Source organism: Canis aureus, chromosome 17 (assembly GCF_053574225.1).
Source record: "Canis aureus isolate CA01 chromosome 17, VMU_Caureus_v.1.0, whole genome shotgun sequence".
NCBI lineage: Eukaryota > Metazoa > Chordata > Mammalia > Carnivora > Canidae > Canis > Canis aureus.
Genome location: NC_135627.1, coordinates 27,930,399 through 27,954,723, shown reverse-complemented (window position 1 = coordinate 27,954,723; position 24,325 = coordinate 27,930,399). Strand labels below are relative to the sequence as shown.

General features: G+C 34.8%; 1 long non-coding RNA gene across 2 annotated transcripts in view; it reads left to right on the top strand.

Annotated features, from left to right (window-relative positions):
- LOC144287486 (uncharacterized) overlaps positions 1-24,325 on the top strand; it is a 104,254-nt gene that overhangs the window by 41,866 nt on the left and 38,063 nt on the right. Inside the window, exon 5 of one of the 2 annotated variants that reach the window (XR_013355270.1) lies at positions 283-480. The exons of the other annotated variant lie outside the window; for it this stretch is intronic. This is a non-coding gene — a long non-coding RNA (uncharacterized LOC144287486). Of the gene's footprint in view, positions 1-282; positions 481-24,325 lie in introns of those variants that run through there. 2 annotated transcript variants of the gene reach the window in all.

The window sequence follows — 24,325 nt, the reverse complement described above, 5'->3', positions numbered from 1 at the left end:
TTCCATAACTGAAAACCTGTCTCTCCTACTCCCCTTCACTCATTTTGCCCATCCCCCCACCCCATCCCCTCTGCAACCATCAGTTTGTTCTCTATTTATAGGTCTGATTCTGCTTCTCATTTGTTTATTCTTTTTTTCTTTCTTTCTTTCTTTTTTTTTTTTTTAGATTCCTCATATGAGTAAAACCATATGGTATCTGTTTTTCTCAGCCTGGCTTATTTCACTTAGCAGGAGATAATTTATATTCTCTTTTATTCTGTCTTCAAAATCTATTGTGTATAGATGCTACATATGACATATCTCCTTTAACTGCAATAGCCAAGATATGGAAGCAACCTCAACGTTCATCAATAGATAAATGGATAAAGAAGATATATGTGATAATATACGTACAATGGAATAATACTCAGCCATAAAAAAGAATGAAATCTTGTCATTTGCAACAACATAACTCAAAATAATAAACTTCCATGCAAAGAATTGTCTAGAGCTTTATTTCTAATACACATTTGATTATGTAGAGGATACTTAGAGCTTTATGAGTATCATAGGATAAGCACCTACTCTTCTGTAGGAACTTTTTGAGATCAGATGTTACAAAACAAAAATGACACATATTATGTCCTAAAGGTGCTTACAGTCTAATGTAGAAATGTAAAAAAAAATTCTTTGTTAAACGTGTAGCTATGCAGAGAGATACGTAGAGATGCAATGAAGAGGTGGTTACATTTAGTGGAGGGGAGGGGTTGTCCTAGAAGACTTCATACAAAAGTTGATTTTGAAGAAGCATTTTAATGTAGATGTTCCCAGTTGAGTATGGACATGGGGAAGAAAAAAGGAGAATGTAATTCTGGAATGATGTTGCAATCTGAATGTAAGTACAGATGTGCAATCCAGAAGCTGGAAGAAATACACCATGGTTAAGGTGTAGAATGCAAGGTGGGATGACAAGAACTAAAGTGGGGTAAGTAGCTACTTGCCTAATTACGGAAAGCCATGAGCTAGTGGACTTGGACTTTATCCTACAGGTAATAGGAAGCTATTGAAAGATTTCAAGCCGTTGAGTAAAATGACAAGATTTGTATTCTAGGTTAGATAACCCTCATAGCACTGTGGAAGATGAATTAAAGATACAGGAAATGAGAGGGCTGATACTGGGAATTAGGGTATTACTTCTGTCTGTGAAAATGCTGGTGGGATGAGGCTTTGAGAAGAGACAGCAATGGGTGGGAAGAAGGGATCAAAGAAGGATAAGGAGAGAGATTAGCAAAATGTAGGTATAGTTGACAGATGTGGGGCTAAGGACAAAGAAGGATACTAGGATTATTCCCAGGGTTGGTCCTTTATTTCCATGTGAATTATGATGGTTTTCAAGAAAAAAAAGAACCCAGAAAGATAAGGAGATCTGGGAACAATTCTGTACACAATTCTTGTCAACAGTTAACAGTGACATGGAATACCCATAGGTCAAATGAAATAAGGACTGAAAATAGCCCGTTAGAAAATAGTGACCTTTACTGGAACATCTACAGTCATGGGGAGAATATAAACTTATTTTAAGTCATTTGAAGGAGTTAATGGCAGACAATAGAGACAGCAATTTCAGATCATTCTTTTGAAGATTCAGTTACCAAGGGGAGAAGTATGTGTGCAGTAGCAATTGATGGACATGATGAGGTAGGGTACGATTTTCTTGATTACTTAATTAATCTATAATATGGGAGAGCCATTGGGGCGCCTTGGTGGCTCAGTCTGTTAAGTATTCAACTCTTGATTTCTGCTCAGGTCATGATCTCAGTGTCGTGAGATGGAACTTCATATGCAGCACCGCACTGGGCATGTAGCCTGGTTAAGATTCTCTCTCTTTCTCTTCCTCTACCCTTCCCCTGTTCACTCTGTCTATCTCTAAGAAAAAAACTGGTGGGGGTGGGGTGGGGTGGGGAGCCATTCTAAGCATGTTTATAGCCCATAAATTAGGAGGCAAAAATGAAAGAGAAAAATTATTCAGAAAGAAAATATACCTGTTGGATGAAGTTCATATCAAGCATAAAACCTAGCTTTGAGGAGGAAAAAAGACAGTTTCCTCTAATATTAAAGACAGGTGATATGGTCGTGCAAACTCTCATTTAAAATCTGATCCTCTCAAAGGTAGCAGTTTCTGAGAACATTACATGAGATGATATGTGCTAAAGTGCTCAACACACATGATTGATTAATGCTGATTTATCTATCTGCTCCAAACCTTATAATTTTCTCTTTTCAATTCTTGTATCTTGTAATTTTTTTCCCCAACATTTTTCTTGGCACCAGAAAAATTCCCTCTGAAAAAACCATTAGTAGAGATTCTGGTTTCAATTACTATGATTGCCCATTACTTCATCAACCTCAGCACTCAGCAGTCACAGACCTGGTTAGTTTTAAGTGAGAGCTTCTTTCTCCAGGCCCAGAACTTATTCCAAGCTTGCTCCAATATGACATACTGTTTCATAAAAAAAACAAAAAAACACTAAGTGCTTCAATTCCAACAAAATTATTTCTCAAAGTTGCTTCTAAAACAAATAAGTAAGGAAGTAAAATAAGTATAATCTTGATAAAAATTTGCATGCCAATATTTCTACAAGACTGTTAATGGAAACAATGTCTATTTCTCTCTCATTTTTTCTGCATCTACTAATCAATTTCAAATCCTTTATTCATTTTTTTTGGATATTTACCTATATATTTTGGAAAAAAATAGTCTTAAATTACTTTAATAATCTAGCTGTGCTTTCCTCATTTTTGATATTATATATTCACTTACTGTAGTGAAAAATGAAATTTAATTCCTTCATAATCCCCAATATCCTTCACTTTCTTCTCCCATTTTTCCAATATGTTTATTTTTGTCTGGTCAATAATCAGTTTTTTACATTATTATGTGTGCATAAATATTTTTCACAGCTAACTCCTATAAATTATTATGTGCACATATCCCTTATTGAATACTTCTTATTTTGGTTTTGCTTTTAATTGAGTTAAAAATTGTGTGTGTAGGTGTGTTATATTGGTTGCTTCATTTTCTATATGCCTATTACTTATTTATCTCTAAACTATGCCAGAGTGCAAATGTCTTTTCAATATTTTAAACATATAGGCATTTATAGTAATACTGTCTTCCCTGCGGTATGCTGGGACAGTTTTCTCTCTCTTCTGGACCGACTCTCTCTGGGCCCCTTTGCATCACTATTGTAGTTTTGAGATCTTCCCTCATCATCATCTAGAAATTCCCATTGTTTTTCACCTGCATTTGTTTTCTGTGTGTATGTCTATGTTTTTCTTTTTCTTGACATACACCCTTTTTTTGGTGACTTCTATTAATTTCCTAAGAAAGCACTCAGGGAGATCGTTTGTGGTACTTTGTAAATATGTGTGTCTTTATTCCATTCTCACACTTTATTCCCAGTTTGACTGCTATAAAAATACAGGATAACAATAATCCTGATTATTCAATTGTTTTATTTATTTGCTTATCTAGTGTTGCTGCTGGCAAGTTAGAAGCCATTCTGTTTTCTTTCCTCTCTGGAAGTTTCATTCATGTTATAAATTCTATTTTATTTTATTTTTTGAAAGATTTAATTAATTAATTTATTTGAGAAAGAGAGAGAGAGAGACCACACAAGTGAGGGGAGGAGCAGAGGGGGAGGGAAATGAAAGGGGAGAGAATTTTTTTTTTAAGATTTTATTTATTTATTCATGAGAGACACAGAGACAGAGAGTTAGCAGAGACACAGGCAGAGGGAGAAGCAGGCTCCATGCAGAGAGCCCGATGTGGGACTCGATCCCAGTACTCCAGGATCATGCCTTGGGCTGAAGGCAGGCACTAAACCACTGAGCCACTCAGGGAGCCCCATGGGGAGAGAATCTCAAGTAGACTCTCTCCTGAGTTGGAGGCACCTTGAGATGGAGACCCGAACTGAAACCACTGAGCCACCAGGCATCCCATACTCTAAATTTTAAAGTGATATGCATTGGTGTGGGTATCCCCTCCCACACACACACCGTGTTAGGCATTCTATGGACTTTTCACTCTGAACTTCAGTTTCAAAACATTTGTTAAAATATCTCCTTGATAATCTCATCATAATTTCTTCTGGTCTCTCTGGTTTTCCTATTATTCAGATAATGAACTTCTTAAATTGGTGCTATATTCTTTTTCTTCCTATTTAATTTTCTACATTTAAGCTTTTTAATTCTAATTAGTTAGAGTTTTCCTTGAGTTAAAATTCAACATTTTCTAGTTGATTTCTTCATTTCTGCTATCATACTTTTAATCTCCAAAAGTTTTCCTTTACTTGTCTGGATATTTATTTATTTTAATATCACAGTCTTTTTTTTTTCTTCCGAGGAAATAAAATTTCCTTGTTCTGGGAGGTAGATGTTAAATACACACACACACACACACACACACACAGTTTTCTGCTGCTTCCATAATTTTATTTTGTCCACATTTGTTATTTCTGTTTGTTGGGCTCTGTCTTTCACCTTAGAGGCTTTCTTGGGTGTCTGGGGATACTTGGCTGCTCATAAATATGTAAGAATGAGTCACTAAACATCTAATTAGATACTTATGGGCTTGTCAACTGGTGCGCCTCCTTGGTGGGTGATCTGGCTCTGCTGTTTGGTCAGTGAACTCCTGACTGTTAATGTTTTTCAGGTATTTTCTCTTAGTCTGGTTCAATTCCCCAGAGAAGTATTGGACCTCATACCAGAAGAGTCTAGTACTGGCTGCTAGTATTCATGGGGTTAGGTTAGGGGAGAGATGAGGGAGAACTTATGGGTTCTGTGTGCAGTCCATGAAGTTAGAAATGCCCTAGCTGGGCCCTGTGTTCTCTACTGCAGCATCTCCTCTGACTCCTCTTTTACAGAAAGTAAATCCCAGCCTTCCATGGAAGTGGAGGTCACCTAGCTACCTGCAATGCAGTTGGGGATCGGGTTCTCCACTTACAGACATTCAATAATCCTCTTGTATTACCCCCACCTTTATCTTTAGGTTCATAGATATCCAGTGGTGGCAATTCTGGAGAATTTCTGAGTTTTGCAGTACAAATAATTTTGCTTCTGCTTCTGGACATTCTTTATGAATGTTTTAGAATGCACCTTTCTCTAGGCTTATACTCTTTGCAGTTGCTCTTTGTATATTTACTTCCTGGTTTCCAAAATTGTGTTGCAATATCTTTCCTTGCATAACATTTGTATTTGTCATTTAATGCCTTAAAATCCCCTGAGTTATTTCAGTAGTGTCATGAAGAAGCAGACGTAAGAATGAGTTGTACAATGTAGCCCATTTAGAACACACACACACACACACACTTTTTTTTTTTCATTCCATGACTGAAAACCTGTACCTCCCACTGCTCTTCACCCATTTTGCCCACCTCCCATTCCCTTCCCCTTTGGCAATCACCAGTGTGTTTCTCTATATTTAGAACATATAAGTTTTTGATATAACTTCTTAAGATATAGCATTATATAAGAACACTGCTCTAAGCATGGAAGTCACAACTTTTAAATGTTTTATAAAATGCAAAAAACCAACATAAGTTTCTAAAGGTGATAAAATTGAGTCATGAATCCCTTCAGTAACAAATAATCTACATCTATTTCTATGTGCTTCACACATCTCTTAATAACCATGAAGGGATTATAGTATTCTCAGTAGATCAATTCCATACTTCTTATTAATCATTCTAACTTTTATAATGCTAAAAGTGCCAAAATATCTCCTCATTGCAGCTGCATATTCACGGTCCAAAACATTCTTTCCAGTATGACTTGATTATTCTCATCAACTTTGTAACAACCTTCATATGTGAGGTGAGAGAGTGAAGAAATCAATCTTGCCATCAATAAGAGTGGACTAGGAGTTCCAATGAGAACTCAGAAACAGTGCACTAGTTGTGAGGAAAGTTAGTTGGGAGAGTGTTTTGCTCATTCTATAGCAGAAACAGGAATAAAAAAGAAAAGAAAAGAAAATTAGAGTAAAAATATTTGGAAACATGACTTTCTCATTTTCAAGATCTGATGAAATATTTAATAATTTCAAAGAATAGATAAATACCAAGTCAAAGAAACAGACATAGCAGTAAATGTTAAAACCCAGGCAAAGGTGCAAATATCTGTATTGAGTCTTGTTGATATGGCTTTAAACCGATATGCCAGTAGAAAAGAATAAGCAGCCTGTAAATTAGAACCCAAGAACTGCCTCCATTCTTGTAAGGTGCAATCCTGAGGTTTGAATAATTTCTATGAGTTAAAATAGTCCACAGCAGTGAGTGGTTTATAGGAAATCTCTATATGGCAAAAGAACTTGAAGAAAGAGAGTTCTCTTGAGGCCCAACCACCTTTTTTTCAAGTTAATGGGATAATGCCTGAATAAAGACTCAGGCAGATATTTAAAAAGAAAAATTAAGGAAAATATGAAGTTAGAAAAAATATACCATTTCTCCAAATAGCCTTCTTCCTAATGCACTTTGGATTACATGAATTTTAAAAAAAAATTTACATGAATTATTTTCCCCAAAAAGTTTATATATTTTTATGCCCCATATCCCTCTGTAAAGAAAAAAAAATCTTATTCCTATTGCAGAACCCAGAAAATGAAGCATAACACAAAGATTCATGGGAGTGAGGGATGGTGAGATGCTCTGAAATTAATCAGAACAAAATGAAGAATATTCATGTTCCTTTTCTCTTGGTTCTATTTCCAAATATGCCTTCTCACATTAGTGTAGAAAAATATTTGTTAAGTGCTTCATGGCATGTAATTCCATTAGATAAGTTATAGAAAAAGAAAGATATATTTAAAATGACATCCAATTCTGAATTTTAAAGCCAAAAGAGAAAGAAAAGTAAATAACTTTAGAAAAAAGTAGAAAATAAAAACACTACACAAAATTTTTAGGAAACTGCAACGCAGAACCAATTCTAAGGGGAAAAAATGTCTATGCCAATTAAAAAATTAGTGGAAATATTTGTATGACTCATGAACTCAAGAGATCTCAAAAGCTATCCAATGTACTTTAGTAATTTGTAAAAAAAATTGAAAATTGGTCCAACCATCCAATTCCATTTAGCTTAAGAAGATGTAAATTGCATAATGCTGACCATAGTTGAAGCAGAGATTTCATTACCTAGGTCAGTTATATATCTATCATTCATTTATTGCTTTATTCTTTCAACTTATAAACAATTACTTAGTATTTATTGTCAGACGGGTGCCAGGACATTGAAGAGGAAAAAACACATAGTTTTCATTTCCTTAGGAGTTCAGAAAGTTGGAGAAGGTGAATGTCTGGATTTATAATTGTAGAACTGCTATGTGATGAGTTTGTATAGAGGTGGAATATTAAGAGTTGTGGTGGGGAGAAGAAAAGGAAGGTTTCAGAAGTTATGTTTGATTTCAATCTAAGTATATCTAAGTTCTTAACACTAGACCAGTGGGAAATTATTGCAGGTAGAAAAAATGTGCAACAGCACAGATCATGAGATGGTATGGATTGTCTTTTGGAAATTGCAGAAACACTGCAGATTTTCAGAAAGTTGAGAGAAAAGTGTTTGAAGGGACTTACATATGCTAAGCCAAGGAATTTCTATTTTAGTATAGGTATGAGTGAATCACTTAAAGCCTTTTTAAAAAGATCTTATTTATTTATTTGAGAGAGAATGAGAGCCAGAGAGATCACAGAGGGAAAGGAACGGGGAGAAGCAGACTCACCACTGAGCAGTGAGTTCGATGTAGGGCTTGATCCCAGGACCCTGAGATCATGACCTGAGCTGAAGGCAGATGCTTAACTGACTGAGCCACCCAGGTGCCCAGAGTCACTTAGGGATTTTAAGAGGGAGATAGAAATGATTTAATTTGCCTTTGAATCAATCTCCAGTAGGACCTTAAAAGGTGAACTGGAAAGAATTGAGCAGTTATGCAGAAAGAAAAGTAAATAGCTATTGCAATAAGAGAGGAAAGAATAATCTTAAGAGAGATTTAAAAGTTTGAGCTATTGGGTTTTTATCATTGATTAGATACAGAGGAAGAAAGAAACCAAGAATGATTACCTGGTTTTTAGTGTGGCCAAATGGTGACTGATGTTTCTATTACTCACTTAAGTAGAAAAGAGCAGAGGGAAGACAATGAATTTGGTTTGAGTAAATTGGATAAAATAATTTACTTAAATACTAAAACAAGCAGAGATTTTAGAAAAAAAAATTATTCTTTGAAAATAAATAAGTCTTTCTTTTTTTTTTTTTAAGTCCTGGAAATGTGTTACTAACATCAATTGATTTCCACGTATCCATACATCTATCTTTCCCATTCCTGGAATTGGTTATTACTTAAACCTACTTTCTTTGGAACATTGACTTTGGCAAATAGCCTAAAGAGGTATATAAATTTAGGAAAGTCTTTGCAGATGGAAATTCCGCTTTCTCCATTTTATGACCATTAATATCCTTCCCTTTTCTTGACCATGAAGAGGAAGAATTCAATTAGAGGACACTTTTAGGTTTGAACTTTGCCTTATAATAACTGGATTTATTTAGTTATCACAGAATAAACAGATGTGTCTAAAACCACCTTCTATTTCCCAATGCAATATTGTTGATCTCTATTTTCTTTTCTTTTTGGAACAGGGACCAGACAAATGGTGACCAGACGGTCCAGTCTGGAAAGGCATAATTTCTAACTCTGATTTAAGTGGGAATGGAAAAATTCCTCAGAGGAAAATGGGAATTTAACTCAAGATAGTAGTTTCCATGTGTGAGAGGGTTTTAATTTCTCCAAAGGAAGACAAATAGGAGTAACAGAAAAAAAAATCATTTAGGATTTAGGAATGATAAATTTATTTTTAGGGAACCTATCTGAAATAGCTGTTTCTTGCTTGTGTATATTTGTAATAGTAGGAATAATTAAACTTTTTTTAGGTTTTAGAATTTCCCATCAATACTTCAGAAGGAGTTAGCTGAGCTGACAGATTTGATTATTCAAAGTGGTCAGTCTCATTTTTTATTTCACTTTGACATAAGACTTGGCACAAGTCTATTACAAGCTATGCTCATTTATTGCTGTACTTCTGAGTTATAAATCTGGTTTACATCTATGGAAAATGTAGTGTAGAATTGAAGACATGTCCAATTATCTGGGCAATTTGTTTTATGAACTTACACCAAATTAAATAGAAAGCATAGCCAGTATTTGTTCTTCCTCTGTGGGCTGCAAATCAGTTTTTTTTTTTTTTTTTTTAAAGCCGTCTTCAACAGGGGCATTGAAAGTTCTGGCTTTTGAGACTATTTCCTGAATGTGTTCTGATTAAAACAGGATCTGAAAGTCTGATTGATAGTCTCTATTTCCTTTCTTAATGTCACAAATACATTCAGAATGTTGACTCCTATGAAAGGTAGAATTGCTGAGCTGGATTGCATTGCCTTCAGCATTCTTCATATTAGTTAGAGGAAATGATTTGACTAAGCACTTAAATCATGGATATGCAAGGCTGGTTTTCTCAGGAAATAGTTATTGAAAGGGATTTTGGGAGTCTCTCATCTATAAAAATGAAGTAAAATTCAGCCTAGGATGAGTAATCAAGATGTAAATATTGCACATATATGCTTTTGACTTTTACAAAATAGAGTGACTCATTTGATCAAGCATCATATGTAAAGATGAATTGTTGAGCATTTGTCTGCTGGTACTAAGCGGGTACTACTAAACCCAGGATATAAGACTCTGACATTATTGGAGATGATGGTGGCAAACTGCTGTTTTGATTTGACTCTGTTTTGGGGAGAGAAAGGAGTCTGCTGAATTAAAACAAAACAAAACCAAGCAAAATAATAGGGAAGACTTTAAGTTCTTGAAAACTTTTCTGATAATAGGATTCTTAATTGTATATGTTTGCATTTAAGATGACTTGTTAGAATGTCTGTGTATCCAGTTCCACAGCCTGCTTGATAAAAGTGTTGAGAACTTCTGCTGTGACTTATACTCCATTGTATCTCCCATTACATTCAGAAACATAAACATTTTCTTAAAGGCTGGTTTTCTTGTTCTGAATGTTTCTTGTCGTCTCCAGGCATTGACATTCACCCAGGGTTGTGCTGCTTCTTTAATGCAAGATCCCACACTCACCTATCTTTGAAGTTGAACTCTTGTTCTCTAGAGAGGGGGTGGCTCCAGGAGGCTAGCCCTTTCGGTTGTCCATGGAATGTCCTTAGCAGCCTCCACTGCTCCCAGGCCTGGAGGGCCATCATGGAGCACCCAGTTGTTAGTAAGGGCTTATATTTGCATTTCCTGGGTTATATTTTCCCCTCTTCATTGTATTCCCATCTCTATTTCCATTACTTAGCAATTCTACATGGTCTCTGATCTAGGGAGGGTTTCTTACCTTATTTATTTATTTTTGCATAGCTATCTGTTTATTGATTTTAAGTGTATCTTCTATCAACTTACGGGTTTGACATTGTTCAAGCTGACATATTGAATGAAATCAATCTTTTTTTTTAGGGCTTAATTGAGATAATTGTGCTTACTTAGGAATTTTCATTGCTACCTCAGTCCAGACTTGCCTGTAAGATTCACCACCAATTGTCTTTTTACTGGAGATAGTTACTGTCATGTGCATTCAGAGCCTGACCATATGTGTAGAATCACCACTGAATTATTTCTATTTCTTTTAAACAGTAACAATTTATAAATCTCAAGAACATATGTATTAAATAATTTTTAAAAATTAGCTATCCTATTTTTTTCTATTCTCTTATTATTATTCCAGGCCTTATATATACCCAGTTTTTCTATTAGAGAGGGCCAAAATGGTATTAACAGGGAGAAATATTTTAAAATCCAAAAGTAATGAACACTTTTAAAGTAATTTGCCAATGAAAAATACTTCTTAGGTTCAAATCTGCAATCGTATATGGCAAATAGATTAGCACAAATAGAGTTAGAAAATAGTCTTTTGTGCTAATAGCAAGATTTAATCACCTGGTAAAAATAATTTATTTTTGTGGATGAGGGTTTTGTTCCTTAGAGGATGGTCAATACCCGCTTTTGTCATATATTAAAATTTAAAACTATTTCTCAGGAGAGCTATTACAAAAGCCTTAAAAGGAATCTCCTTATTCCCATATACATTTCCTGATCTGTTTTTCTTTCTGCTGTTAAAATTGAGTGGATGCTATATTGAAACTTATCCTCATTGCTTTTTATTCTCTCCAGAATTAATCACGTCATAGTCTATTTTTCTCCATTTATTATACTAATTTGCTTTTAATTTGACAGTTTTTCTTATGTCTCAATGCATTGTTTTGACAGTGAGTTACTCATCAAGATTTTACTTGAAAAAAGAAAATGATAATTCATGTTCACATGTTAAACTTAACTCATTTTAGTTTCTTTTTATTTCACAGTCCTATGTGCATTACAATGACAGAGACTATAACTGACAAGATAATGGATTAAACTTTATAAGTTGATCTAGCTAAAGAAGGTTCATTGGATACCTAAAACTAAACTGAGAGCAATTTTTTTTTTAATAAAAGAATGCCTGAAAAAAAAAAACCCACAAAAGAGAGAAAATCACTTATTTGAAAAAAAGCCAATACTTCTTTTGCTAACTAATAACAAACTAACTTATATACCACTTAGTCCTGTTTTTCCTCATGACATATGTGACCTGGATAGGTACACCATACACTGGCTTATGAGTAATATTATTTTTCCTTAATCTATGCTCTGTCTCCTCCTTTCTCTGCATATTTGCCTTAATTAATGAACTTTTTTGTTTTCACTCCCTTTCTTCCCTATAGTGTCTGCTCTTATTTTTCATGTGTATGGGGGAAAGGGACAAAGAGTCAATTGTCTATCTTCCTTTCTGTCTTTATCTCAGGTATTTTATTTTTTTTAAATATTTATTTGTTTATTTGAGAAAGGGAGAAAGAGCAAGAGAGAGAGAACTCATAAATGGAAGGAGTAGCAGAGGGAGAGGGAGAGAAAGAGAATCTCAAGCAGACTCCTTGCTGAGTGTTGAGTATAGAGCCAGTGATGGGGCTTTATCCCACAACCCATGAGATCATGACCTGAACCAAAACAAGAATCCAACAGGTAACTAACTGAGACACCCAGGTATCCCTCAGGTATTTTAATAATAACTCCTGACATAGCTTTGATGATGATGATGAGACTTTGCACATTCTTTTCCATCTTTCCTTACTTCCTATTCTCTCTAAAGTATGATAAAGAAGATCTAGAGGTTAAAACTCTTTGATTCTATCATTTCTGGAAAGAGCCTTTTGTTTGCCAATGTTTCTAAGCCTATTAAGTAAAGGGATTCAACAGCCTGAAGCGGGTGTGGTGGGCAGCTCACCCAGAGGTCTTTACTGTCATCAACCTACATCCCTTGAACTGGATTCTGTCTAAAAGACAGACTAGACAGGAAATTCCTGCCTCATTCTTTGTCCCTTTTCTTCTTAGGAAGACCAGTTTGAAATGGAGTCTATAGTAGTAGGATGTTTTCTTCTGATATAGATTCAAAAGATTTCACAGCTTTTTTTTTTACAAGTCCATGTAGAGACCTATGGAGTCCAACCAAATAATTCCTTCTCCCTTATCTCAGGGGAACAATTAAAGAAAAAGATTGAAAGCACTATAATTTTTGAGTGTGAGTTTTAGGAACAGAGTAGAAAATGTTACCTTAACTCAATATTTAATTTTTTTTAAGTTTTCTTTAAAAAAAAAAAAAAGATTATTTATTTCAGAGACAGAGAAAGAGTGCAAGCATGAACAAGGAGAGGGGTGGAGGGAGAAGCAGGCTCCCTGCTGAGCAGAAAGCCTGACCTGGAGCTGGATCCCAGGACCCTGGGATCATAACCTAAGCCTAAGGCAAACGTTTAGCCAACTGAGCCACATAAGTGCTCCAAAATTTCATTTTTGGCCAAGACCCCTGTTTTTATGGCAATTATTTACTTAATTTTTAAATATTTTTGGGTCTTCAGGATCATACTAAGATCCATGTTTATATGACAGAGAAATGTAATGTTCTTTTTACGGACTTGAAAATCTTATTCTAGTATACGTCATTTAAAATTCTTATGAAATGGTTAGTACAAATTCTGTAGAATTTGGATGGGATTTTAGCATGACTGTGCTTTAAAAATTATTCTTAAATAAGGCCATTATCATGTTAAATACATAGCTGCTATTTTACCACTTCTTTGAAGCACTGTTCTCAACAACAAGTTGAGAAAATCATTCTCATTCATAAAAGTCATTTTGAATTTAGTGGTGTGAACATCCCATTTACTTTAAAGAAAACCACTTTTTATTAAAAACATTTAGACAAAAAATTACTTCACACAAAGAAGTTAAATACCACTGTTTAATGTTTTATTACAGCACTGGGAACATTAAACAAATAACAATGGAAATAAAGCAAGGCATAAGGTCTGTTAAGCAGCCTGGACTTTATTTACACAAGAGACTGTCGAAATTTATGCTCATGTTACTGAATACCAATTTATATAACAGCTGAATCTGTTGGTGTCACATTTAATGCATTACGAAATCTACTTTTCAGCTGGAAACTGTGCCTTATTCGACTTCATTGTCCTAGAGATGCCATTTTGCAATGCAATCGTTGATTGGTTTAAAACTGGAGAAATCATAGGATGCCATTCACCTGGCCTCAGATTGACTGGTCTAGTTAGGGATACAAGGCCACAGTTGGCCAATGCATCTCTTCTCTAGTATTATCTTGTTGTCATGTGCATTTATTGTGGCTAAAATTTTAATATGTAAAGAAAGCAACAATTGCAAATTGAAACATGCCATGTTTCATTGGCTAGAAGGGCAAAGGTGGATTATCTGTGGGGGCAGGGACTAGGAAAGGAACAGTAGAAAGAATAAGAGAGAATGAGAGAAGGAGAATGAAAGGGAGGATGCAAAGGGAGAGAAAGAGATTAAGGTGGCCCATGGGGTGAAAGAAGAAAGATGGGTAGTCCTGACGGCACTTGAAGTATTTGAATTCTTGGTTCTCTGTTTTGTCTGTAGCTTGGCTGTTCTACAAGATATGCCAATATCTTTCTATTAAAACGTCCCCTTTAAAGTTTTTTTTCTATCTGTAATTGACACCAAAATATTCTTTTTTATTTAAAAAAAGTTTTTTAGATTTTACTTATTTATTTATTGAGAGAGAGAGAGAGAGAGAGAGAGAGTGAATGGCTGGGACACAGGCAGAGGGAGAAGCAGGCTCCATGCAGGGAACCCGACATGTGACTCGATCCCGGATCTCCAGGATCACACCCCAGGCTGTAGGTGGTGCTAAACCGCTGCGCCACCGGGGCTGCCCACCACCAAAATACTTCTAATAAGTGCAAGTGATATCTTATTTTACAGGTCTCATTTAAAGAGACATCCATCTGAAGAAAGGCAAACTTGCAAATATGGTCTAGGTCCAAATGCAGAGATGCTCATAAAACTACTCAACACTGATTATGGTTAACTTTTAAAGAAGGCAAATAGCAAAAGTAAAACTGTTGAATCTATTAAGAGGTACTCAGAAGCCTTTTAGGATTCAAGACTTAAGCTTTCTTTAATGAGTTAGAAAGACACTTGGTGAAATAAGTTTGTATATGAAATTGGCTTACTCAGTTTACCTCATGCAGACCTAAATAATCCAGTGACTTTGTCTTAATACAAACACCACATTGTCAAAAATGAATTTTTCCCATTCCCATCCATAAATCCACTTCACTTTTGTCTGTAAAATGAATGCTTACAGTTCTACTCCAAATTTACTGTCACTTTACTATCCTTTTTAAAGGCCGTCATTGTAAAAAAAAAACAAAAAAAAAACTTGTTTTCAGTTCTGTGTTGGTACAGAGACATAGTCTCTGACATAATGTGATCTATATTTAATGGAGGAGTAAATAAACTATGTCACCATAATACTGAATGACATATAGAAGGTATGGATATTTACTATGAAGGGTTAAAGATACTTAAAATGCAAGACCTGTGTCTACCTTTTTGGAGATTATCACTATTTTTTTGGCTTTAGCCATCATTCAGAAAACTGGGAAATACAACCTATTGGGTGGCTTAGCAACCCATGTTTATAATTCTACAGTTCAAGACAGTTTTTAAGATAAAAGTTATATAGAATATTTTGTGAAGAGTACAAGTTAGGGAAGAACTCTTCCCCTTATGGATGGACCAAGGAACACATATACTGAGTATATTTCTAGTCTTCTTAAGGAACCTTCTTTAAAGGTGCTAAATATTGATAATGTCACTCCAGGCCCTGATAATTATTTCTGAGTTTCCTTGACTGAATTCTTTATCAAAAGCTATAGCTATAAGGCTTTGACTGCCAGAGCTCTCTTTGCTTGCTCATTTTTGCTCTGATTTTTTTCTTTCCTTCTTTTGACCTATAGTCCTGGCTTCTGGGCTTCTCTTCATTTTCTAACTGGTTCATATCCAGCTTCGACATCCTTGCTTTCCTGTCTTCAGAGATTAAGTCTCAAAGGGACTGCTAATCATTTGTCTCTTAATTTTCTTAGAAAAATTTAAGTTCATTTTTGGGAATTTGAAGTCATTTAAATCCCTTTCAGGAATCTATTACTGGTTTATTAATCTATTACTGGAATGATTGGAGCATTTTCTTGATGAGAAAACTGTGACCATGTGAAGAATAGATTAGACAGCTATGGAGAATTTGGGAGATATCACTTAAAACGTAAGGTTAATATATGATTACACTTTTGTTTGTCTGTTTCTCCAGTATAGACACTTTTTCAAGCTTCCTTCATTGTTTAGTTAGCATAATGTCTTATTGTTTCAATAAGTAAATGAAAAATAATAATGAAAGTTTAAACCAAGGCTTTCAGGGATGAAAGAGGAGTTATAGTCAACAGAACCTGACTTCTCTTTGGAATATGAAGGAAAGGAAGAAGTCAGTCTCCCTCAGATTATAGGTTTGTGTTTCTGAGTTGGTGGCATTATTGACAAAGCAGTCAATAAAACAGTGAAGCTAGCAGGTTTTGAAGCTGAAGATGATTACTTTGGTTTTAGTTGTATTTAACTTTTGGTGGTCAAGGGACATCCCAAAGCAGCTGCATAGTAAAGAGTTAGATACTTGGATCTGGAAGACAGAGGAGAGGTTGAGGGTTAGATGATGGGATTCTTAGAGGAATCTCAGTATTTAAAGAGTGAACTATAAGAATATACTTGAGGAGAGATGGAAGAAGATTCAAGAACTAGAAAGGTAAATAAAATAAGAACAGTGTAGAAATTAGGGAAGAGAAAGTATTAAATATGATGAGATTGCATAAATCTACTGCATGTGGTAGTCTTATCGTTTAACCTATTCAAATGAGAGGTGTAGAGCAAAATGCACTGGCAGAGAATCTTACCTCCCTGACACCGCCCTTCAGTATGAACCCCCTTCTTTGTAGGTTTGTCTGCAGAGGCTACTAATGGTATTCAAGGCAGACTGTGTTAACAGCCTTCTTTCTGTCTGTGCAACTGGAGGGCATGGTGCTGTCTTTTGCTGTGATCTGATTGAAACATTCACATTTCTCTTTCTCTAACTGGAGAGCATTTGCTTGTACACTTGAGAAGAATGTCTTTGCTTTAAGATGAAGAACAATCTCTGAGTCCTCAAAATAATCTCTGAGCAAATATCCCCATTTTAACCTGTAGTTATTTGTTTCCTAAGTGGTATCTGAACATGGTCTGCAGTACAGAGCTTTGTACATAGCTTGTGTTCACCAAGAAAATGTCAAATAAAGGAATGAGGTTGCTGTTGATTTATATGTTTATTAATCTAACACATTTTCAAAAAGAGTTTTTGATAATTTTAAAGTGGATTCTATCTCTGAGATGAGACTGATAATTAAGGGAAGTGAAAAATGATGACTTTAATGAATAAAATATTCAATTAAAATATTCCTTACTCTTGGTAATTTTAGTGAGAGTTTTCTTACCATTTCTATGCTTTAGTTTTTGACTCTGGAAAACTGAGTCTACTTGGACTTGGGCCATTGGCCTATTTTGTGTTTCTAGTTTTTGCAAATTGGAACATGTATTAAATTTCAGAGTTCCTAAGCCAAAAGTATATTAAAAATCCCCATTTGCTCTTTTCTAATGGAAAAATAAAGTGATCTCCAATGGAGAGGGACCTCCTCTTCTGTGAGCTTGCCTACAGAACAGGGGAGTATTTGTATGTGAGCTCAGAATCACTGTGCCAAAAGGTGGTGTGTTTTGATATATTCTATCAATCATTTTGTTCTTTTGTTAAAATTTTTATTTTGTGTTTCACAGAATGTAAATCTGGCTTATTGCCTTTAAATATTCATGCAGAGCCATATATTATCTTTAAAATTTCATGTTTTTCTTGGCATAATTCTTAAATTAGAATTAAGAGCTTCTATAATTTATGAGCCAATCAATTGAGTTTCTGAATATAAAATGGAACCAATCAAACCACCAGAGTAAAGATGCATTAAGTCAAGTTGCTCTGGAAATGAAAATATAGTTGAGAACTATATTTTTCTGCTGGAACAAAGCAGATTATCTTTATGTGAGTTATGGAGTAATCCAGTCAAATAATCAAGCAATTTATTTTTGCTGTTGTCTCTACTGTGTTGATGTGACTTCAAATCTGGAATTCTACTATTATGAACTGAATGTTTGAGGCTGCCTCAAAGTTCACACATTGAAGCCCTAACCAACAATGTGATGGTAAACTAGGGTTGGATTAGGTCATGAGGGTGAGGCCCTCCTGATTAGTGATTTTATAAGAGAGACAGAGACAGAGAGAGACAGAGACAGAGAGAGAGAGAGATCTCCTTCACCACCTGTGAGAACATAGCCCAGAATGTGGCATGCCAGGAAGAGAGTTCACATCAGAAACAGAATTGCCTGTGCCTTGATCTTGGATTCAGCTTTAAGAACTGTGAGGAAATAAATGTCTGCAGTGTAAGTCACCTAGTCTGTGGTGTTTTTATTATGGAAGTCCAAGCAGACTAAGACAAATATAGTAGTCCCTTAGCTGGCTGTTTCCTTGTTTCATATTCAGAATTTTATTTCATCCTTCATATTTCAAATGCAGACAAATCAATAAACAAAATGTTCAGAGACTGTGGGGTATTGTATAGGACATAGACAAGGTAATGTGATAGAGAAGTAGAAGAATAATCAGGGGAGATCTCTTTTTGGAGATGGCACTGTTGTTGAGAAAAAGGTTAGTTAGTGTTGTGAGGAGTAAGGGCGGGAGAGTATTTTAGAAAGAGGAAACAGCCATCTCATTGGCCCTGTGTGCATCCTAGATGCCACTCTTTTTGTATTATAAATATTGAATAGAAATAGCTGAAAAGAAGTAGACAAAGATGAAGTTTGTTTTGGATTTGGTTAGGGATGGAGAGGGTCTTTGATAATATAAATTTTTTACTGGGCATATATGCAAATTATTTAAAGAAAATAATGTCCGTGTATTTAAAATTGGAACAATTATTGAAAATGTTGTTAGTTTGCATTCTCATTCTTCCTTTGTCCTCTACTTTTGTGTATGTGTCTCTGAATTTTGTAGGATCTACATTCATGACTGTGAATGCCTCTCTACAAATGGACATTGGAAACCATGAATGAATTTGGAAAGTCAGTATAGATTTGCTGGAGTGTGGTGTCTTATTTCTACCATGTAAGTTAAAGTCTAACCTCTGGAGCCAGATTTCTGCAGTGATTTTCTGGCTGAGGTTCTACAAATGTGGTTGGCACCACACTAGGTGGCTCAGGTAGCCAGGAACTGAGATTATGTTTACCATTTTCATAAACCCTCATGGAATAAATATAGGCTCCAGTCACCCTTTCTTCTACCCCCCACTATAACTGTTAGCAGGAAGGAAGTATCATTTCCATCTCTTGGTACAATGAAAGCTCTGAGAATCTAGTTACAATTTCTCTTAGCAAATGGAATCCCAGAAGTGTCTGTAGGTAGCTGAAATGCACATGTAGTCTCCTCTTCGAGTTTTTTTTCCAGACCATGGTTGAAAAATATCTGCTCTTTAAATTATTCCATTGCTTTACAGAGGAAGTATTAATTACATGAGTGAAAGCATAGATCAGGCTGGGATGTAATTACAGGGCTTACTTTGTCTCTGTTGTCCAACAGAATTAGTCAGGAAGTGTTCATGATGCCAGCAGTTTAAGGTGTTTCGGAGCCCATTATGTTTCTGGTTCTCTCAAGAAATTAAGCACGGATCAAATGACATTTCTGTTGCCCAATTGTCTGGAAAAATGACAAAGCGAGTATTACCTGAGATACATTTTTACAAGTTTTATATTTGCGCATTGATAGGAAATGCTGTGTGCAGCCTTAAAAAGGGAGTCTTCACTCTTGTTATCTGACTTTTCTCTCTTTTGTCATAGTTTGAGTTCATTACTCCGTAACTGGGTATCACATTAAACAATGGTGTAGCTATGAAGATAAAAATGTGTTTGTATTATGTAGTTATGTCTTTTTAACAATACTTCTGTATAAAATTGTTTTTTTTTAAATGTCTAAATTCAAATTGTAATGTCAGAATGAAAACCAAGGTCTCTAAAAATTACCCTTCTATCTCATTCACCCTTTTTTGGTGTTACTATTTCCTGTACTGTGATTTTTCATAATTCTTGTAAAATTTGAACCTATTCGTTTTTACTTGTTTTCTTGCAAGTTTCCTTGCAATGATCATGTTTACTCTCAGCTTTTGAGCTCTCCCAATCAGTTAAAGAAGTGTTTTCATTTTGCCACTGTTTCCTGCCATTTCGTCTTCTTAAAATTCTTCTAGTTACAGATTTCCCTCTACCCACTCTCTCATCCCAAATATTATATTCTTGGTATTTTTCCTGTCTCTATTGGACAATTTGTACTACATCCCTACTCTTTCCTCAGACTTTCACACTATTATAATGCTTGGTTTCCTCATAATTGGCTCCAAATTACATTCTGAGTTTATGTTTTTTCTTGGAGCATGTGTACGTATAATCACTTTTAGGGTCAGTTCCATAACTCCGACCTTATTTCTGGTTTTACAATCACTGCATATACTTCCTATCCAAGGTTTCATTTTTCATATTCTTATCCTTGACCTTTTAAAACAGGTTGCCGATTTCTATTATATATCAGAGCAGGAGAAATGAACTTCCAGAGTTGTACATGCTTTCCCCTTTCCTTTTTTTGATCATATCAATAGAAGCCATCACTCCAGTGACACACTTGGATTTTGGTTAACATCTCCATCCATAGCTAGCAAAATAATGTTAAATTTGATTGGTCAATTTGTTTCAGAAGGAAATGAAAAAACATATTAATATATATTGCAAGACTTGAAGTGTAGGTATATTTATGTGCTAATAAATGAAAGAAAATATTCAATGAGAAGACCATGTGTTCTCAAAGGTTCTGCAGCACAGCAGAAGGTATAGTGATATAAAGTCAAAAAGGCCTGGATCTGAATCTTGGCTGTGCATCTTTCTTTCTGTGTGATGTTGCTGGACACATCATCCAATTTATTTAGGTCGTAAGTGTTTCACTTCAAAAGGAAAATGTAATTCATCTCCAAGAGTTGTCATGTTAACAACCAAGTAGGATTACTGGTACGGAAATGCCTAATTTTCTTTTATTAGATTCTTCCTTTTTTTTTTTTTTTTCTAGTTAGTCTGGGATTATTTTCATTAAATTGGTTCGTTTTTAAACTTGTAATTATTGTTGAGTGAGAAACAGTGATGTACCTCACTGATGAAGGCCACAGAACATCACAAGTAAGAGGACAGAATCTAGTCAAGTAGAATTGTGTTCATATCTCAGCTCTCCTGCTTCCTGTTGGTGTGACGTTGGCAAGATGCTTAACTTCTTAAATATCAGCTTCTTTACCTGTAAATTTGGAGTAATAATAGTATGGGACAGAATAAAAGCACTTAAAGCAACAAGTGCCTATTTCATAAGCATTCAATCAATATTAGTGATCACAAGTCAACAATTTCATTAATAAGAGTCATAATATTGGTCAGAAATATAGTGTTATAGCTGTTTTCTTAATATCTATACAATGTAATGTTTTAGCATCACCTAGGTATGCAGTTTAACTCCACTTTATAAAATAAAGTTAGTATATTTCTCAATTAGTTCAAAGTACAAATGTTGGATTTTGTTTAAAGAAATGCGAATGATATATTTTATACTTAGTTTTCTCTTTTAACAGAATACGTGGTGGGTATTTGTAATGAACGTGTTAATACAAATGCTTGTTGCTAAATAATTAAGAGGCCAGCTTATTACTTAGGAAATTACAAACTTCACAATGGAAATCTTGGTTTTGCAAATCATTAATTTCAACTTCTGATAGTGTGACCATATACTTATGTGACTAGATTTTGATCTTTAAATTTTCTATATATCTGCCTCCTTGCATTTATCTCCTTGGGTCAGAGAAAGTAAAGATAGTTTTATTCAGAAAAAAAGGGAGACAGCTCTGAAATGCTCTTTAATATTTCCCGAGGAAGAATGTACAAATAAGTGACAGAAATGATGTAAAAATTTCTTAGATTTTATTGTACATAGTTACCTGAGTTTTAAGTAAGTAGTATAGGAGAAAACCAATATAAAGAAATGAAATGTTTCAATTATAGATTATTTTTAAAAGTGATTGAAATATTAGCACTTTCCATTACAGAGATTGAACCCTTAAATGAGCTTTAAAAAAAATTAGAAATTACTTATATTGTTTTGAGTACTTGGGTGAGCTTTTGGCATAAATTTTGAGAGAAATTTAAATAGGTAAGGACTATTTTAATAATATGAATTTTGATATATTCATACTTTCCCCTAATTCTTGAAAATGATTTGACTTACTTAACATTCAGTTATAATTTGTTTATAGTATTAGTTTATTTAAAATATTTATTTTGCATAAGAAAATAAATATTTGTTGTGGAAGAGATGGCTATTTGCCAAAAATGAGTATTCTCTTCCAAGTGCAGAATTGTCATTGGGTAATACCTACCCATTTTCCCAGTGGGAATGCTTCCCTGCTCCAACCCTTCTTGCAGTCACATGACTGCAACATACTCAATGGAATGAGAGAAATAAACTATTTCTCTAGGCCTGCCCCATAAATCTCTCCCAGGATTCATTCCTTCCCTTCTGTTCCATTTCTGGCTGGCTGGATTGAGGAAGACCCCCCGGACGGGGGGGTAACCTATGTAGAAATTAAGTAGACGCTGAATTCCTGGTTGACTGGGTGGGAAAGGATCTCCTGCTAGCCTGGATTTTAAACACTTGCATTGGTACTGAGAGTTTTAAATTAAATTTCAGCTGTGTGAAACCATTCAGTTGTGGGAGTTTTGTAGCAATTTACCTTGGTATGCTTTCCTGAATTGTTACAAGTTAATACAGTCAACACTTGAACAATGCTCAGGGGTTAGGGATGCCAACTCCCACCCAGTTGAAAATTGGGTATAACTTTTGACTCCTCAAAAACTTAACTACTAATAGCCTGCTGTTGACTGGAAGCCTTACCGATAACATCAAGTCGATTAACACATATTCTTAATGTTATATGTATTATATACTTTATTCTTAAAGTAAGGTAGAGAAAAAAAATGTTATTAAGAAACTACTAGGAAAGAGAAAGTACATTTACTATACTGTACTGTTTTAATCGAAAAGAAATTGAGTGTATAAGTAGACCCATAGAATTCAAGCCCATGTTTGAGGGTCAATCGTATAATCCAAAATTATGATATCATATTCTTTATAGCTCTTACACAATGTTTTAGGCTCAACATATCAAAAACACTTTTCACTTAACGGTGGTTTCACTTCAATGATAAGGAATCTGCATTCATAGATTTAAGAAAAATCTTTCTTAATAAACTATTAACCCTCTTACTTACATCCAGTTCAATTTTGTATAAGTCTTAATATTGCAAAGATATTACACACCTTTCAACTACCTAAAATTAAAGAACTGACACTTCTCTTAACCCAGAGAATAAAACTCTTCAAATCTTGAACTCTCAGAAAAGAGGTCCCAGAATGATGTTAATTAAGCACTCTTTTCCTGACACTACCCCGATTTTTTTTTGGTAGTTTGCATAACCCCAGAAGCAAATCCTGAAACAAGTACTCAAGTTCAAATTATTTATTTGAGAGAAAATTTTAGGAAATGTCAGTAGAGAAAAGGAAGTGAAAGAGGGAAGGAAGGAAAGGCAGTCAATAACAAATTCATTAGCAAGCAGGTTATTACTAGCCATCACCACATTTTGCTTTAATGAGAAAATCTGAATGTATTTCAGAGTTACCACCAGGTGGGGAGAGCAAGCTGGGATATTTACGCACCAAAATCCCTTCTCCCATTGATTGAAGGATGTTCCTAGGGAGTGTTAATTCTTGGACCACAATGGCTTTGGTAGCCAGATAAAGTGTATAGGCAACAAAAATACAGGTGTAGGCAGCTAGGAGTACAGACAGCAGGTATTGAAATGAGTGTGAGAAGATTTGAGTGGGACTCCAACCGTAATTGTTCCCACTTCAAAATCTTACAGAACAGGAAATACTGAAATGGAAACTAAAAAGTTTTGGCATTTCTGGTTACTATTTTGTTTTATATTATGTAAATTGTACACAATATGTACACAATTCTCTTTTTAGACTATCTTTTAGACTATGTCCTGTGACATAAGGGCAAACTTTGCATTTCTTTGCAAGACTATTTCTTATAGTCTCTTATTTCTAAGATATACCACCTGATTTTGTCTCCTGGAGAACTGTTTTTTTTTTTTTTTTTGTAAATAAAAAAAATAAACAACAAAACTCTTAGTTTTGCTCAGTGATTTTGGATCAATTTCTTTATCATAATCTTGATTTGGACAGTTACATTAATTTGATTTTGCTAAAAGAGTAATAGAGTATAAATAGACCCTGAAGAGGAGGAAGGAAATGTATTAAAAATCATCATGATTTCATCATTCCCTTTGAGAATGCCCTGAGCTTCAATTACATTTGTCCATATCACTAGTCTTGTGTCATGTTGCTCTTCCAATGAGGTCTTTCACAATTAAAATCACAAACTGATCAATTCAACAGCCTACCTTCTCCTCATCTATCTCTAGGCTACAGAATGCTTCTGCAGGAAGAGACAGCATTCTGTACAATATAATTACAGAAAACAATAATAATAATTTAAAAAGAATGCTTCTGCCGAAATATGTGCACCAAGCAAATGAATACTGTTACCATTTATCTTCCCCAAC